This window comes from Arvicola amphibius, chromosome 9 (assembly GCF_903992535.2).
Source record: "Arvicola amphibius chromosome 9, mArvAmp1.2, whole genome shotgun sequence".
NCBI lineage: Eukaryota > Metazoa > Chordata > Mammalia > Rodentia > Cricetidae > Arvicola > Arvicola amphibius.
In genome coordinates this window covers 3,597,553-3,616,014 of record NC_052055.2, presented here as the reverse complement: position 1 = coordinate 3,616,014, position 18,462 = coordinate 3,597,553, and positions in this window count along the sequence as shown.

The following is an 18,462-nucleotide window of genomic DNA, read 5'->3' as shown; positions in this document are numbered from 1 at the left end:
AGTTATTATCTGCAAGAACAAACATTGTAAAGAATAAGATGTACCTGGAAGACGAGAATTTGAAATTAACCTCGGGACTTACAACAATCCAATGGATATTAAATGCATGTCTCTTGCAATCTGAAGCCACTTCTTCAGCCAAAAGGGAAATAAGTTTTGCGTTTTACTCTCAGGATGACAAGTATTTCAACTGCTAGAGCTGGCCATTGGTACCCCTTCATCCTAAAGAAAGGGTGTAGCTAAGGGTGTCGTTCACAGGTGTGCATTTGTCTAGAATGTACAAGGGTGGTTTAATCCCCAGCACCCCACAGAATAGCAGCAAAATATTTTTAAACACATATATTTTTCTTTGTTGTTTCTGTCTTTTTTAAGATTTTATTTTATGTGTATGGGTATTTTGCCTGCATTTCTGTATGTGCACCACACATGTGCCTGGTGCCTACAGAGTTAAGAAGAGGGTGTTGGGGCCCTAGAACTGGAGTTACATGGTTGTGAGTCACCTTGTGGATGCTGGGAATTGAACCCAGATCCTCTGCAAGAGCAACAACTGCTCTTAACTGCTGAGCCATCTCTCCAGCCCCCTCTGCTACTTCTTAACTACCTGCTGATACTAGACAGGAAGGGTGGGAGTAAAGATGACAGAATTTGGAAGCTGGAAGGTGACTAAAGGAAGAGGCATTGATTCTGTACATCAGAAAGATGAGTGTGACTCTCACTGAGGACCCAGGCTGTTTATTCTATACAACCTCAGAAGGGCTGAGAAGCTGTGTCACTGAGGGTCATTCAGAGTGACCGGAAGGACTGGTACCAGGGACATCCATTTCAGAGCTTGGTTGGAAGTGTGTAAGTCATGGCAGCAGAGTTCCATCTTTGCCATGTATGAGACTCTAGGTTCCGTCCCAGGAAGGCTCCTGTCTGGATGAGTTTTCTAGGGGTGCCACAGCAAGGCACCCCACACAGAAGCCTCACAGCAGAAATGCACTTTCTCACAGGGCCGGAGGGTGGGTGTCTGGTCATGGTGCCAGCAGGAGGAGTGAGTGTCTTCTAAAGCCTCTTTTCTAGGCTTGTAGGGAGCCATCTTTATGACCTGATGAGGTCTTTCCATTGTGAGCACATGGCTGTGGCCTAATTGCTTCTCACAGGGACATCTATCTATCCTGTGCTATTATGGGTTTGTTCTCATCCAGGTTAACTTCCTCTCTCTCTCTCTCTCTCTCTCTCTCTCTCTCTCTCTCTCTCTCTCTCTCTCTCTCTCTCTCTCTCTTTCTCTCTCTCCCTCCCTCCCTCCCTTCCTCCCTCCCTCTGTCCCAGGTTTTCCATCTAGTGTCTTTACTACTAGAACCCTCCCAACAGCGCCTTCATAACATGTTTTCAATTCTCTAGACTGTCACAGTCGGAAGGAGTGGAGCGGCCTTCAGTACAGCTCAGCACACCTCCACTCAGTGGCAACAGCAGGATACTGGTGTATTTTAAGCATATTGAAGGAGGAAGTCTTCCAGATCGCGTACATCAGGGACTGAAACACTGGATCTATAACAAGGAGAGTAAGGGAAAGGTCACCTGCTCACGGAGGTGATACCATCTCCTAGCTTCCTCCTCCTAGCTTTAGAGCCTGGAGCCAAGTTTATACTGCAACCACCCATGCCTCACCCCCCCCAGGCAAGACATCAGAGGATTTTTTTTTTCCTTGCTTAAATTAAAAATCTCAGAACAAAGATCTACATGCAAATATTAGCATGTGGGTGTTCCCCAGGCAGAGAGAAAGAGACTGAAGGAAGGAGAGAGAGGAAGAAGGAAGAAGGGAGAGAGAGGGGGAGGGACTAAGGGAAAAGGCATTCTTATCCCAAAGGAAACAAAAAGCATTACAAATCAGAACCTTTTCTTTTTCTCCCCCTTCCTACCCCTGAGTAGCATCTTACAGATTAGTGCAAGAAATATGCCTTCAAAAGTATGTAATTTCAGTGCTTGGGTACACAAAGGCAGGAGGATCAGGTTTAGGGTCCTCCTCACTGCGTGCTAAGCCTAGGTAAATAGAGGCCAGCATGAAAAAGAGAGAGAGAAAGAGAGAGAGAGAGAGAGAGAGAGAGAGAGAGAGAGAGAGAGAGAGAGAGAGAGAGAGAGAGAGGGGGGGGGGGGGGGAAGGAGGGAGGAAGGGAAGAGAGAGAGAAGACTTTGAGGAAAACAGTGCAGATAAGGGATAAATATTGCATAATTAGGCGGTGGTGGCGCACACCTTTAATGCCAGCACGCAGGAGGCAGAGGCAGGCTGATCTCTATGCATTCAAGGCCAGCCTGGTCTACAGAGCAAGGGGGCCAGGACAGCCGGAGCTACACAGAGAAACACTGTCTCAAAAAATAAACAACAACAAAATGATTACATAATTAATGTGTTGAGGCCAGGTGTAGTGAGTGGCACAGGCTTTTACTCCCATAGCTCAGGAGGCAAAAACAGGCAAATCTGAGCTTGAGGCCAGCCTGATCTACACAGAAAATTCCATGACAGCCAGGGCTACATACAGCAAAACCCTGTCTCAAAATAGATAAATAAATAAATAAACAAACAAACAAATAAATAAATAAATGATGGTTTCATGGAGGTTGGCTGGAGGGACGGTTCATTAGTTAAAAGCAGTGGCTGCTCTTCAGACATCCTGAGTTCAATTCCCAGCACTCACACAGAGGTTCACAATCTTCTATAACTATAGTCCAGCAGTTTCCAATGCCCTCTTCTGGTGTGCATGCATGCATGCATGCAGACAAAAACCCCTATACACATGAAATGCATAATAAATAAATCTTTTTAAAAATTAGTTTCAGAGTAACCACAATTTAAGTAAGGCCTTGGAAGAAGTTCAGCCTGGGAGGGGCAGGTCGTGTTCACCCTCTTCGCTGCCACCTTGATGTGAAGGCTCGTCCTTGTCCTGCTGGTCAGAGTGACTCTCTCCATCGGGGAGGTTATTAATTTTTTAATTAATTTCATTTTATATACACTGGTGTTTTGCCTTCAGGTTTGTCTGTATGGGAGAATTGGGTCCCCTGGAAGAAGAGTTACAGTTGTGGGCTGCCATGCGGTTGCTGGGAATTAAACGCAAGTCCTTCGGAAGAGCAGTCAGTGTTCTTAACCACTAAGCCACCTCTCCAGTCTCTGGGGAGGTTATTATTATCACCATTGCTTTGATGGTCTAATCAGCTTTGAAGAAACAGAAGAAAGATGACTTGCCCAAGATAAAATACCAACACAAGGACCCAGAGACCACGGCGGCTGCTATAGAACAGAATGTTCCCTTTGCTTTGTTAATGTCTCAAAATCTTGAAAACATCGCAACCTGGAAAAACAACCAGATAGTAGAAGACCGCCCTTCTCTGTTTGAGAACCTTCAGCAATGCCCAACAGATACAGCAACCTGCCTGCTTCCCCAGCCCTCCCTGCCTAATTTCATCCGTGCTCTTCAGAGGCCCAGTGTGGTCTGGGTGAGGTCTGGAGACCACAGGCGAAGAGAAAAGTTTGGGACTTTTTCTTTCTCTGTGGTTTTGGAGCCTGTTCTGGAGCAAGCTCTTGTCCACCAGGCTGAGCCTCCAACTCACAGAGATCTGCCTGCCTCTGCCTCCTGAGTTCTGGGATTAAAGGCGTGTGCCACCACTGCCCGGCCAAGTTTGGGACCTTTAAATCACAAGTATGAGTGAGCTGCCAGAAATCTTAAATTAAATAACGGACGGTGAGGGACACCTTTAGAGCAGGCAGAGACAGGTGAATCTCTGCGAGTTCCAGGTTAACCTGGTCTACACAGTGAATTTCAGGTCAGCCAGGGCTACATAGGGAGACCCTGTCTCAAAAAAAAAAAAAAAAAAGGAAGAAAAAATGAATAAATTATAAAATGGGGATGAATCAAAAATGCCAGAAAAATATATATTTTTAAAAACTTTCTTTTCTTTTTTGTTTGCATGTTTTTTGAGACAGTGTTTCTCTGTGTAATAGACCTGACTGTCCTTGAACTCAGTACACAAAACAAGTTGACTTTGAACTCAGGGATCCCTTTCGTGGGCCACCACAGCCTGACTGGCCTTCTGTTTCTTATGAAAAGATTTTGTTCTGAATTCCTTAATGATTATAACTTTTATTACCTATTATAAGAAATGAATTTACTATAGGAAATTTTTTTTTTAGATTTATTTATTATGTATACAATGTTCTGTCTGCAGGTCAGGAGAGGGTGCCAGATCTTACTACAGATGGTTGTGAGCCACCACGTGGTTGCTGGGAATTGAACTCAGGACCTCTGGATGAGCAAGCTGTGCTCTCAACCTCTGAGCCATCTCTCCAGCCCCGGAAATTATCTTATTATAAAAATTCTCTTTCTTCTGTGTCTCACCTCTCTTCTAACTGAGCTATCCATCATTTTCTGTCTCAACTCTCTACTGTGTCCTTCAGTGGCTAGGAATTTACCCATCAACCTAAAAACCTGACTAGAATGAGTGGGGGGATTGCAGCCCAGTGGGAGGACACCCCCTGACATAGGCAGTCTGAGCCCCAGCTCTGACTGGTGTGTGTGTGTGTGTAAACAAACAGAGCTAGAAGCGTGGTCAGTAATCAAAGACAATTCAAGGGAATGAAAGAAATGTCTTTGAGTGGAATTTTGCTGGGAATCTGGGAGAGCATTGGTGAGTCACCAGCTACCTGGATTGCCCCAAGCAATATGCAAATTTTGTCTTCAGCAGGGACAGCCATCCCCGCCCCCAACACACTCCTCTGCCTGCAGCCTTTGGAAGAGAAGTGAACGGTCCGGCAGCCCAGCCTTGCAACCTAGTGACAGACTCCCTGTCTCTCCAGTAGCGAATAGGCTGTCCTTGGGGGCTGGAAGGCAGAGATGGGGAGTGTGGCTGGGAGTGTGTGTTATGGACACACTTAATGACTTCTTAAAGGTTAAAACAAGTATTTTAAGTTAAATTTCAGCTGGAAAAAAAAAGGCGGGATGGAAGTTGTTAATCCCAGCAGTGGGAGGCAAGACCAGCCTGGTCTCCATAGTGAGCTCCAGGTCAGTCAGAGCTACGTAGTGAGACCTGAGTTGAGTAAAAACAAAAGCAAAATCATAATGAATATGAATACCAAAATGACAGGGCAATAACGGTCCTAAGCAAAGATGAATTGTTCTTGCCTGTCAACCTCTGCTCACACTGTGCCTCCTCAGCCCTCGAGCTAGACTTAAAAAACCGTCCCTAAGCTCTCATCTGTTGGTTTTCTAACATCTTTTTTCTACTCAGTGTCTTTAATCCTTAATGAGGGGAAACTGGGTATGCTGTAAGAATGCCCATTTCTTTGCAGAAATAAAGGACACGAGATCCTTGTCATACAGAGAAGCCTACTGTTCAGCGCTTAAATCAACTTCCCCAGTGTGTGTCTGGAAACGGACCTTGTGACTTGAGGGTTAATTGTGATGGTCATTGATATGGGACCCCCCTCCCCCATGTGCTGTGAATACCATTGGTTAATAAAAGGAACTGCTTTAGGCCTGTAGAAGGGCAGAACTTAGCTGGGGGGGGAAGGGAGAGCTAAACTGAATGCTGGGAGGAAGAAGGCAGAATCAGGGAGAAGCCATGGAGCTGCTGCCAGAGGCAGACGTACTGAAACTTTGCTGGTAGACCACAATCTCATAGTGATACACAGATTAATAGAAATGGGTTAAATTAATATGTAAGAGTTAGCCAAGGGCTGGAGAGATGGCTCAGAGGTTAAGAGCACTGGCTGCTCTTGCAGAGGTCCTGAGTTCAATTCCCAGCAACCACATGATGGCTCACAACCATCTGCACTGAGATCTGGCGCCCTCCTCTGGTGTGCGAGCATACATCGAGGCAGAATGTTGTATACATAATAAATAAATAAATCTAAAAAAAAGAGTTAGCCAATAAGAAGCTAGAGCTAGTGGGCCAAGCAGTGTTTTAATATGGTCTCTGTGTGACTATTTCGGTTCTGGGCGGCAGGGAAGAACAAGCGGCCTCCTTCAACAACAGGTCATCTTGACTGAATCTGGATCAACTAAGAGACACACCCCAGGGAGGGTTAATGGGTTATTTCCTACAGGGATTGATTTCTTGAGGTGGACAGACCCACCCTCACAGTGGGCAGCAGCCCAGACAAAAACTTGCCCAGAAGGAAAGTGTTTCTGCTTTTGCCTGCCTGCTTTTACTATCCCATTGTTGCTACTCCCCCTGGGCTTCAGCTACTTCAGCCTCTTTCCAGGAATCCTCCAGGTCTCAGACTGGGACTGCTGAAGGATTCGGCCTCTGGGACTGAGTGGCTACTGATGCTCAGTCTCTCTGGTATACGGAGGGCCGTTGTTGAACAACACAGCCTGGGCTGTGTAAAGCAATCCAGTCATCTCTGTGATACATTCATTCTGTTGTTTTTGTTCCCTAGAGAACACTGAGTAATACAACAAAAAGCCAGCTAGCACAGGTGCGCTTGTGGTGGGATATTTGTACATTGTGTGAAGATGTATTGCTGATTGGTGTAATAAAAAGCTGAATAGATACGCAAGATTTCAGGAAATAGAAAGAGGAGGATGGATTGAGGGATGCAGAAGAAACAAGGAGATACAGAGAGGAAACAGGAAGTGCAAGATAGAAGAGAGGTAATGCGCACGATAGAGCGTGGATTACTATAAATGAGCTAAGTTATAAGAGCTGGTTAGGAACGAGCCTAAGCTGTATGCCCAGCATTCATAATTAGTGAGAAGTCTCTGTGTCATTATCTCGGAGCTGGCTGGGGGGAACAGAAAAGGACTCGTTACATGCTATGAATGTGTGTGTGTTCCTGCCATGATACTCTGTGCATCTGAAACCATGGGCTGAAATAAATTTCCGTCCCCTCTAAGAGCCTGACCGCAGCCCTCTTGCCACATCAGAAGTGACCAGGTCCTTCCACCCAGGAATCTCATCCCAGCCTGAACTTCCTGTGGATCAGATGAAAACGTGAATGTTAAGAGATCTATGTGTGCGATATTTATCAATCAGCTCAAATATGTGTGCATTTACTATTGTTTCTTATTTTCAGGTGGTGGAGGTTTGCCACAGCAGGTGTGTGGAGGCCCGTGGGGTAGATGCTTTGAAGCTATCTATGCTGCAAAAAAAAGTCTTATTTCCTAATTTTTCTTACTAAAAAGAAAAATAACAGAATCTTTTCAGTAACCACTGTTGAAAAATACAGTAACTACTCCTGACTCACTTCCATTTCAAATTATTTCCTGTTCTCCATCTTTAAATTACCACTTAATAAATCCTGCTCATTCTAACCTTGAAGCAACATTTGGAATCAACGGGAGGTAGGGTTTGTTCCAATAAGTGGGGTTGGAGACCCAGGTGGATATGCTTACGCTCTAATTCCTGTGTGCTAAGAGGTAGTTCAGAGACAGGCTGGCAAGGTCCAGTGAGGGACTGTGCCCTAGGAGTGATTGACATTTCGCTGAGATGCGTGGTCTCTCACTAGACGGCTGTATATGATTCACTAAGGAACACACACATCGCAAACACACCACTAAGCATCACTTAGGTGTGCGGTTTTTTGGGGGGTTTTGTTGTTGTTGTTTTGTTTTTTATTTATTTATTTATTTTTGGTTGTGGAAACAGTTTCTCTGTGTAGCCTTGGCTGGCTGTCCTGGAACTCACTTTATAAACCAGGTTGGCCTCGAACTCACAATCAACCTTCCTCTGCCTCCCAAGTGCTGGGATTAAAGGCGTGCGCCACCACTGCCCGGCTTGTTTGTTAATTGCGTTTCTAGTCGCTGATGTGTGTGTGTCATCTCATCTTGACTTCAGAATTTAATTTGGTGTAAAGTCCCTGCATCGGAATTCAGTGTAACTGCGGAAACTGACTCTGCCATGGGGACCCTGTTTGTGATGACCTGAATACCTACTTAGGTAAAATTTAACATGGATTTTAAAATTCCTTACCTTCACAAGGACACAGAAAGCAATGGAAAACGGGCCAACTTGTCCTCTTCTTATCTCTCTAGTTAAAAGCCTGGGGGGCCTTTTTCTTGGTTATTGTTTCTCGTGCTTGTTAGCATTCTTGTTCCCTCAGATTGTTGTAGCCTGGGACAAGGACTTTTGGGGTTCACTCTCTGGCACTTTGTTGTGCTTCTTCCCCAAAAAAAAAAAAATTATTTGCAGAATAGACCCCAAACAAGACTGTTTACTTTTTCTGCACCTTGGGAAGTGGTGTAAATTTGGTGCAAAGACCCCCAAGGGGAAGGAGAAGAAAGGGGGGGTTTGCTTTGTGCACATCTGGAGTCAGGGGGCAGGCTTTGTTTACGCCGGGCATTATCATCTAATTAAAGGGGTAAGGAAATATACGGATAATGACAGATAATTGTGCTAGGAGACAGCTCTTTGTGAAGTTGGCTAATCAACTGGATGGGCTGAGAGAGCAGGTTTTGGGAGCTGCTCATTGTATTGAAATTACTTTTGGGCAGAGTAGGTTCTGCTGGGATCAGCGATGGGGTCATTCAATCACCTGGGGTCATTCCTCTGCAGCCTCCTGAGGATGATTCCAGAACTCCTCAACCCACACATGCTAGTTCGCAGACCGTGGATGCTTCAGTCCCTTGGGTAAAATACTCTAGTATTTGCACGTAGCCAGCACACATCTTCCTGTACACTTCATGTGATGTCCACTCTAGGGACTTAATAGTCTATGATGTAAATATGCAAATAGCCGTATTGTTTAGGAAATGGCAGAAAAATATCTACACACTCACCCAGTCAGGAGGCAGCATTTTCCCTCTTGGATATTTTTGATCCTGCCCTGGCTGAGCAGGCAGGTACAGGACCCTCGGGTGTCCTCAGGGAGACAGCAGCCCAGAAGGCTGAGGCTGGAGGCTGGGCTCAGTGGGCCAGTCTCTGCCTCCATTCCAGCTTGCCCCTGCTGTCACCTTTGCTGCTGATGCAGGTTCAGCCAGGCGGCTCTGGTTTTCTACCCCAGTGAGCATTCAGCATTCTGTGCTGAGGCCTTGCTTTCAGGGGGCCAGGTTTGACAGAACTAACAAAGCCCAAGGTGGGGTCCCCTGCCTAGAAAGGCCAGAGAAAAATGGATGAGTCAAGCTACACCTGGCAGATTGCTGGCTCCACGTTCAGAGAGGACCTTCTACCCGCATTGTAATGGGCATATGAAAATACTGTTGACATATTTCTCCTAAAAATATTTTTATTGTGGCAAAAAAATTGTACCATAATAACTCATCTCAGTATGCTTTAAGGGCACATAGCTCTGTTGTGTTATGCTTATTCATGTAGTTATCTCCATTCCAGCTCTGAGACGCTTTTCTACTTTTAAAATAAACGTTTTGTACCATTAAATGACGGCTCGTTTCTCCTTCCACCTCAGCCCTGACAACCCCACTTGGCTCTGTCCTTCACACACTGACTACTGTTTAAAGTTAAGTAATATAATAATCCATTATATTCACACTGCATGTGCTCAATTTTTTGTTTGTTTGGACTAAGGATTGAATCTTGTTTCCCCTTTATTTTTCTTCCTTTTATTTCTTATTTACTTATTTAACGTGCATTTGTTTTTTGGGGAGCAGGATACCACAGTCCACATGTGATCAGGGTGAGACTCAGGCTGTCAGGCTCAGCAGCCAGCACCTTTCCCCTGCTGAGCCCTCTCACCAGCCCGTGAAATTTCAGTCTATTTATTAGTGGCATCTGGGCTGTTACAGGGGATAAACCACTGGGAATAACGCTGCTATAAACACAAGCACAGACACCTCTTTGGGATTCTGCTGTCAGCTGCCTTAGATATGAACTCAGGAGTGAGATTCTGTGTGCTTTTAACTTTCTAAGGAGTCATACACCACCTTTTAATTTTTTGTTGCTTTGGTTTGGGGTTTTTTTTTTTTTTTTGAAGGCAGCATTCCTCTGCATAGCCCAGGCTGTCCTAGAACTCACGCTATAGAACCGGATGGCCTCGAACTCAGAGATCTGCATGTCTTGGCCTTTGGAGTGCCAGGATTAAAGGTGTGCAAAACCACCACCTGATGATAAATAAATCTTTTTATAAAACTAGACGTGCATGCGAGAGGGCTTGCCTGTAATGCTAGCACTCCTAAAGGGAGGCAAGACTGGAATGCACCTCTTGGCCAGTTAACGTGGGATCCACAGAAACAAGGAGAGCGAGCCAGCCCGACAGGTGGAAGGAGAAACCAGCTCCCACAGCTGTCCTCTGACCTCCACACGCATGCACACACCACACACACACACACAGAGAGTTTTTAAATAACTTATTTATAGTTTAAACTTTACTTGTTTTATGTGTATGAGTACACATCTCTGTCTTTTGTGCATGCCCGGTGCCAATGGAGGCCAGAAAAAGGCATCAGATTCTCCTGGGATTGGAGCCCTCGTGTGGGTGCTGGGAACTGAACCCCAGGCCTCTGAAAGAGCAGCAAGTGCTCTTAACCGCTGAGCCATCCATCCCATCGCAATGTATGTTTTTTTTTTCTTCTTTTAAATAGGCCAAAAGGGGAGGGGGAGTGCAGAAGAAGTTGTGATGTAAGTACCAAAAAGGAAGGTTCTGGAACCTGTATTGAGATGTGGCTCCTCTGTGGCTTCACTGTACAGAAAAGCCACCTCCTCTGCCTGACCATTAGCGTTCCCACGGCTATAAAGGGACCAATGATGACCATGTTGGATAAAAAATGGCTGGGATTTAGGTGAAGGTGTTTGTAAAGGGCCTCCTGCACAAGACTTCCGGTTCTCTCTGCTCTCCCACCCTCTAGGGCTTGAGAAAGTAAGACCACGTGCTGAAATGCACAGGAGAGAGACTCAGACCCTTACTTCACCGTGCATGGCTTTGTCCCACTCTGTGTAAACCCAAAATAAGGTTAAGAAACCTTGGCCACTGTCTCTGCTTAGATCTGGCTCCCCCTCAGTTCCCCACCCCTCAGAACTGTCCCTGCAGGGGCTGTCTGCCTGAGGTTGAGCCTGGCTCAACCTGACTCCAGCCCATGCTGGGCACAAAGGGGTCTCAGGGGGAAAAGCCCTCCCTCTGGCTGTTGCTCCCTTTGTCATTAGCAGACGTCTCTGAAGGAAAAACAAAGACAAGAACAAAGGAATGGGGGTGGTGAACCCCAGTCTTCCTGCAGACAATGAAATGTGCTGGAGACTGAGCCCTAGACTTCAGAACCCAAGGCGAGGCCACTCACGTGCCACTGCCATCATTTGCCCAAGGCTGTTCACAGGTAGCAGTCATCTCACAAAGAGTCAGGGAGAGCTTCCAACTGTGTTTCCCTTTTGAGGCCTTTTGATACCTTTTGGGTGCGGAGGCTTTAATCACCGCTTCATGCTTCTTAGGAGGTTCCGGAACTCCCAAGCCGTGGAGTCCTGGCACGTGTCTTTCAGGGACTGGCACTGTTGAACTTGACCCTGTGGGCTCCCTGCATTTCCCTCTGCTACAGCAAGCAAACATCTCAAATGAGCCTTGTAACAGTCCTTCCCCACTTTCCTTCTGCTCCAGTGACATCAGGGCTTTAAATCCCCTCCCATTTTTTCCCCATTCAAATTGATTTTTTCAAAGGGACAAAATGTTTTTCTGTTTTATACAATTCTCTGTCCCGAATCCACTATAGGGCATTTGCATGGCTTTTTATTTACTTAGTGTGTAAGGTCATCTAACCGGACCAGCCTGGGAAGACAGCATCCCTTCCCCCACCCCCACCTCATTCCCTTCTGGGATGCTCTATGTTCTCCAGAGGGCAAGGGGCTGGTTTCTTCTGTTGCCTGAGTGCTGACACTTGCTTGTTTTACAACCAGCTGTCTTGATTGGGATGAGAGGGATACAACTGGAATCTAATGCCTGTAGCATGATTAATAAAATATCAGAGTCAGATATTGGGGTTCAACCTGAGGATCAGAAAAGCAAAACAGTCCTTACCTCTAGCTCAGTCCAAAATGATGATCTTGCCTCCAGGAAATTCAGAATGAGACTAAGCCTGAGAGCTGTCTCCTCCCGTTTTATAATCCTCTCTAGTTCTGGGATTAAAGGCGTGCACACTACTGCCTGGTTTCTATGACAAAACAGTGTGACTACTGGGATTAAAGGTGTGTGCCAATGCTACCTGGTCTGTAAGGCCAACCAGGGCAACTGTTTTACTCTCTGATCTTCAGGCAAGCTTTATTTATTAAAATACAAAAGAAATGTCACTACAAATGCCTGTCCGAATGGGACAGAAACCATTCACGTTCTTCTCCAAGGCTGCTGCTCCCTTGATCTCCTGCTTCTTCTTAAACAGAATGCTCATGCTCGGAGCCAGTTGCTCCTTATCCACAGGGAGGGCATGCGACTCACTGTCCTTCTAACTACCCGTGGAGTGAGACGCTCATCTGCTCCAGTGGAGGATCTGCTCAGAGACTGTCTTGGCCCTGCTGCACCAGAGTGTGAACACAGAGTGTGAACACAGAGTGTGAACACGGACCAGGCTACTGGTTTTCAGCCTTCCCTGCCCTGGGGTTTACCTGGAGGTGACAGAAAAACAACAAAACAAAAACAATAATGCCCAGGCTCCTCCCCCAGAGGTTGGCATTCCGTGGCCCTAGGTAGGAGTGTTTAGGAAAGCCCTTTGGGAGAGTCTGTAGTCTGTGTAGGGTCTCCAGAATCTATTTCAGTAGATTTGTTCTTTGGTGGTCTCAAACAACTGAAACTGGAGCTATTGATTAGATATTTGATTTGATTTGAGATTTTAGAACAAGGTCTCACTGTGTAGCTCTGGCTGTCCTGGAATTCACTATGTAGACTATGGAGCCACGGGCTAGATTTTTTTTTAATGGGTAATTCTTCTGCCATTAACAATCATCTGACTCTAGACCCTAATCTCCATTTGTTAAGTGGAGGTCTAATGTCTGTGATAACCAGGTCCCTTCTTTCTCTGTCTTTCTTCTAATTTCCTCATTATTCAATAGCACTGGAGGAAGAAAAGAGGGGTTTGAGAGAAAGAGATGAGAAGGAGAATCCGGACCCAACATAAAGTGTTGGGACCACTTGGAGTCCTGACCTCCAGCTGCTCTTCCCTGCTAGAGATCTTTACTTTCCTTCTGATTTGAGTTACTGAAAGCTGTGTCAAAGTTGTTTACCAGCTCTGCTTCACGAGCACGTGTTGCCTTGGCCTTGAGGATCAGAGGATAAGGTTTTCACCTGTTGGCCCACCTGACTGTTGGGTATATAAGCCTCCATGTTGCTCTTGAAGAAAGGGCTTCTTACCAGTGACTAGAGGGCCGTGTCTCTGTCTCTCTGTCTCTCATGTTTGTGTGTTTCAACCTCCAGCCCCTTGCCTGAAGCTCGGGAACTGTATGGTAGCGCATAGAGCGCAGGCAGGTGTTGTGTGCTGCAATAAAGTACTTTAAACACACTTGATACAGGATGCACTCAGCACATATCTGCTGAGCAGAGGAGGTAGCTCAGAGTTTTTAGTGTGTGGGAGACCCCCCCATATATATATGTAAATATAAACATAGATATATTTATATTTATAAATAACAAATATAAATAATACACATTTGCATGTAACATACACACCACACCCCTACACACCTTTCACCCTCCACAAACACATCACACATACAAACACACACCACACATACCACACATACGCACCACACATACCACACCTTCCACCTTACACAAACACACACACATCACACACCACACATACCATACACATACCACACACACACACCACACACACAGTTTACAGTCCCAAGATTCCTTCCTCATTCGAGGACTTAGTTGCAGGTTCTGGAAGGGAGCACAGCTACTCTGTATCCGTGACTGAAGACCATCCTTGTCCATTTCGGAAAGATTCTCTTCATCATCAGAGAGCCATGAGGGAAGAAGGGGACATCCAGCCAGGCAGCCAGATCAGTCAAATCAACCCTGGCCATCAAAGGGTTGACAGTTGTCACCCTCAAAGCCTCCTTCCCTGTTTGACAAGGAGAAATTTCCATGCCTTTGGGTTCAGTGTTCATTACCTGAATAAAATACATATGGAGGGGAACAGCAAGATCAACTGGCCGTGTAAGGGGTGGCTTCTCGCTGGAAGAGTGGGAAAATCTCCTGCTCAAAAGAAGTCTAGATGCTGGAAAGGGGCCAGGCCCCTACACATGTCACAACAGGGACCACACAAGTCACGTGTGCCTCCAAGGCGCCCTTAGCATTCTTTCCTTTCTTTTGTTTTTGTTTTTATTTTCTGAGACAGGGTTTTTCTGTGTAGCCCTGGTTGCCCTGGAACTGGCTTTGCAGACCAGGCTAACCTCGAACTCACAGAGATCCTCCTGCTGCTGCCTCCCAAGTGTGGGATTAAAGGCGTGTGCCACCTGCACCCAGCGAGATGCCCTTTTCAAAGCACTGTTCTTGTCTGTGGAGGATCGTACACTGTCGGCTTACTACTCAAGGTGAAGTCATGCCTCCTTGGCTCCGGCTGCAAAGAACCAAAGTGGTGTGGCTGCAGAGCTGAAGGATGCAGAGAATGTTCTCAGACTCTCTGACTCGATGCGGTCCTTGCTTTTCCGTGTCCAGAGTTCTAAGTCACTATCACCCACCACTACAACCACAGTTACAGGCAACAGGATGGGAATTCATTCCTGTCACGTCTGTTATAGTCCCGATCTGTTCTTAAGTAACAAGAGAAAACAACTGCAATCCTCTTGAAGTCTTAATCTTGACTTCAAGCAAATTAAAACCAGATACCTTTGCTGTTGTTTCCTTCCTTGTTTCCTTCCTTCCTTCCTCCCTTCCTTCCTTCTTTCCTTCCTTCCTTCCTTCTTTCCTTCCTTCCTTCTTTCCTCCTTTGTTTCTTTCTTTTGTTTTTTGACTCTGTATAGTCAGGGCTGGAACTAACTCTGTAGACCAGGCTGACCTTGAACTAAGAGACCCACCTGCTCTGCCTCCCAAGTGCTAGAACTAAGTGCACCACCATTGCCCCGGGTTGATTCTTAAAAGAGATTTCCTAGGCTGGGTGTGTGGGCAAGGCCTTTAATCCCAGTACTCTGGAGGCTGGGTCAGCTACAGTTCTGTGAGTTTTAGGCCAGTTTAGTTTACAGAGAAAGTCCCTAGATAGTTAGGACTACATAGAAAAACCCTTTCTCAAAGAACAAAGAGAGAGAGTTTCTCAAACTCACCACCTCCCTGCTGCAGCTTCTGGAGTGCTGAGTCTACAAAACCTCCATACTGCACCAAAATAGGGCAGTTTTTGATTGGTCTAAAAGATAAAATAGAAGTTAATGGGGCTGGAGAGATGCCTCAGTGGTTAAGAGCACTGACTGCTCTTCCAGAGGTCCCAGCAACCACATGATGGCTCACAACCATCTGTAATGAGATCTGATGCCCTCTTCTGGTGTGTGGGTATACATGGAAGCAGAATGTTGTATACATAAGAAATAAATAAATCTTTAAAAAAAAAAGAAGTTAATGATTTGACTTGTTCAAGAATCGAACATCTTTTTAAAAATACAGATTTGTATGCGAGTATGTGTTCATGTTTGCGTATGTACAAATGCCACTTGTATATAGGTGCCCACAGAGGCCAGAAGAGGGGTCTGATTCTCTGGAGTTAGAGTTATTGGTGGCTGTAGACAGTCCTGCAGCCGTTCAGTCCCAAAGAAATACACAGAGGCTTATATTAATTATAAACTGGCCTATTAGCTCAGGCTTATTGTTAACTATCTCTTACTACTTAAATTTATCCATAATTCTTATTTATGTTTAGTCATGTGGCTTGGTACCTTTTCTCAGTGAGGCATTCTCATCTTGCTTCCTCTGCATCTGGCTGGTGACTCACTCTCTGACTTTCTTCTTCCCAGAATTCTTAGTCTGGTTGCCCTACCTATCCTTCCTGCCTGACTACTGGCCAATCAATGTTTTATTAAACTAATATGAATGACAAATCTTTACAGGGTACAAAAACATTATCCCACAGCATTTCCCCTTTTTCCTTTCCAAAACAAGAACTATGAATCTAATCATCTTTGTTTAGCTTTCTTCTTCCTGACCATTATTCATAACAACTTGTAACCAACATGCTAAACAAAGACAAATATCCATATCCATAATTTTTGGGAATGTGGATATAGTTTTCTAGGCTACCTCCTGCTGATTGGGGGTGCTGATAATCTTATGAGGACCCAAAGAAAATTTAGGATTATGGTCAAGCACTGATTGGAGTATTCTGTGAGGCTGGATCGCCTCAGCCAGCAGTCTTGAGGCTGTTCTAGATGTAGAACACCCAGAGGAAACTGTGGCAGGTAGCTGTGAGCCTTCTTTTCCGGCTAGGTCACACACAGACAACTTCCACACGGAAGGCACATAGGCATGCCTGCTGCCTGTTCAGAATGAACATGACGGAAGGGTCAGCACAGCCGTTCTACAGATAACTACAGGCTGTGTCCAACAATGACTTAGAAGTGCTCCCTATGTGGCATTGAAGTCCTCGCTCTTCAGAGACCAACAGATCTCAAGTAGGCTGTAGAAAGAGGCCCAGAAGCTCCCTTCTGTCTCGGCATCCCTCAGTCTCACCTGGTTTGGACGTCCAATGGTAGGTACCCAGTCAGCATTTATTGGCCTAGTTTGGCGAAGAGGCCAGGCCAGGCTAAGTCGCACCCGGGTACTAGTGACTTCGTTGAGAGATGGAGTTGCCAGAGCCAGTCAGTTCCTTCACACTTTCAGTAGTCATTCTGAGATGAGTGAAAGAGAAAGAGCAGACAAGAGGGGACCGGAGGCGGCACAGGGTCCCAGTGAGATGGGGACACTTGGGTTCTGCTTGTTGTTTCAGTGCCTTAGTTGCTCAGGCCGTCAGAGTCTCTGTGTCTTTGACTATGTCATATGGAATCACCTTAAAATCCTTAGGGATTTCTCGTGTTGTGTTACACTTTTGCACACTTGCTTTTGTGTATGTGCCCGCTTCAACACGGACTGAGGAGGGAAACTGAGGCTTGGATGAAGGCAAACTGCACAATAGATTACACAGAGTGTCACTTTCCTCCCAACACCCCCTTCTCCGCCTAGTGTCGGGGACTGAACCCGGGCCTGGCACACGCCCCGTGATGGCTCTCAGTTCCATGTCACCGGAAGCCAAAGCTGAACAACGCAGCACAAGCTGTGAAGTGTGGTGATATTTTGTTTGTGATCTAACAAATAAAGCTTGCCTGAAGATCAGAGTGCAGAGCTAGCCACACCATAGAGACCAGGCAGTGGTGGCGCACACCTTTAATGCCAGCACTTGGGAGACAGAGGCAGAAGGATCTCCATGAGTTCAAGGCCACCCTGGGCTACCTGAGATTGAATCTGTCTAAAAGAGAAACAGAGACAGGAGGTGGTGGCTCACACCTTTAATCCCAGCACTAGGAAGGTGGAGATGGGAAGGGATTTGGCTGGGCAGAGAGAGGAATATAAGGCGGGAGGAGACAGGAGCTCAGGGCATTCAGTCTGAGGACTGACAAAGACAGGATACCCCATTGGGTCTGAGGATCCGGTAGAGGTAAGAACTAGTGGCTGACTGTTCTGCTTCTCTGATCTTTCAACTTTCACCCCTAATATCTGACTTCAGGATTTTATTATGAAGACCAATTTGAAATTGTGCTACAGTGGAGTATCATTCTCTTCTTTTGGGATGAGTTTCTTAAAAAAAAAATTGTTTGTGTACAACTAGCAAGAACAAGTCTTCTCCTCTACCATGTGGGTTCCAGGGATTGATCTCAGTGGTCAGGCACCTTTACCTGTCAAGCTGTCTCCATAACCAAGTGATGAGTTTTTATCTGAGCATTTTGTGGCTTTGGCAGAGTGGATTTTTTTCACATCAGAAGCTGATACAAAATCATGGTTTTAAAAACAACAGATCACACTGGGTGGTGGGTGGTGGCACACACCTCTCATCCCAGCACTTGGGAGGCAGAGGCCAGTGGATCTTTGTGAATTCAAGGCTGGCCTGGTCTACAGAGTGAGTTTCAGGGCTACACAGAGAAACACCCTGTCTTGAAAAACCAAACCAAACCAAACCATATCGTAGAACACACAGACATGGTAGAGGCTGACTCCCACCTCTGTCTAGTTCTATGTGCCCGGAACTGTTACTGGGAGGCAACTGTCTTCACGGCAGCCAGACAGAGGCTGTTTGAACTTGGCTGGTTATGGGCTCTAACAGAGTGAATCTGAACAGAAAGATGAACATACAACAAGTGTTCAAAGCTTTGGGTGTTATGATGCTAATTGAGAAAGGCTCTAAATGATACCTGCTGGGGCAGAGGAATTGTTCTCCAGGGGATTAGTGGCTCGGAGGAGTCACACTGGTTCTGTGTTTCTTCTGTGCCCACCCCCTAAAGAAAACTAAAAAAAAAAAAAAGAAGCAGATTCCGGTGCTCACGTCAGGCAGGAGTCAATACACTTCTGAGGACTGAGGACAGCCAAACCCCCTTGGACTTGAG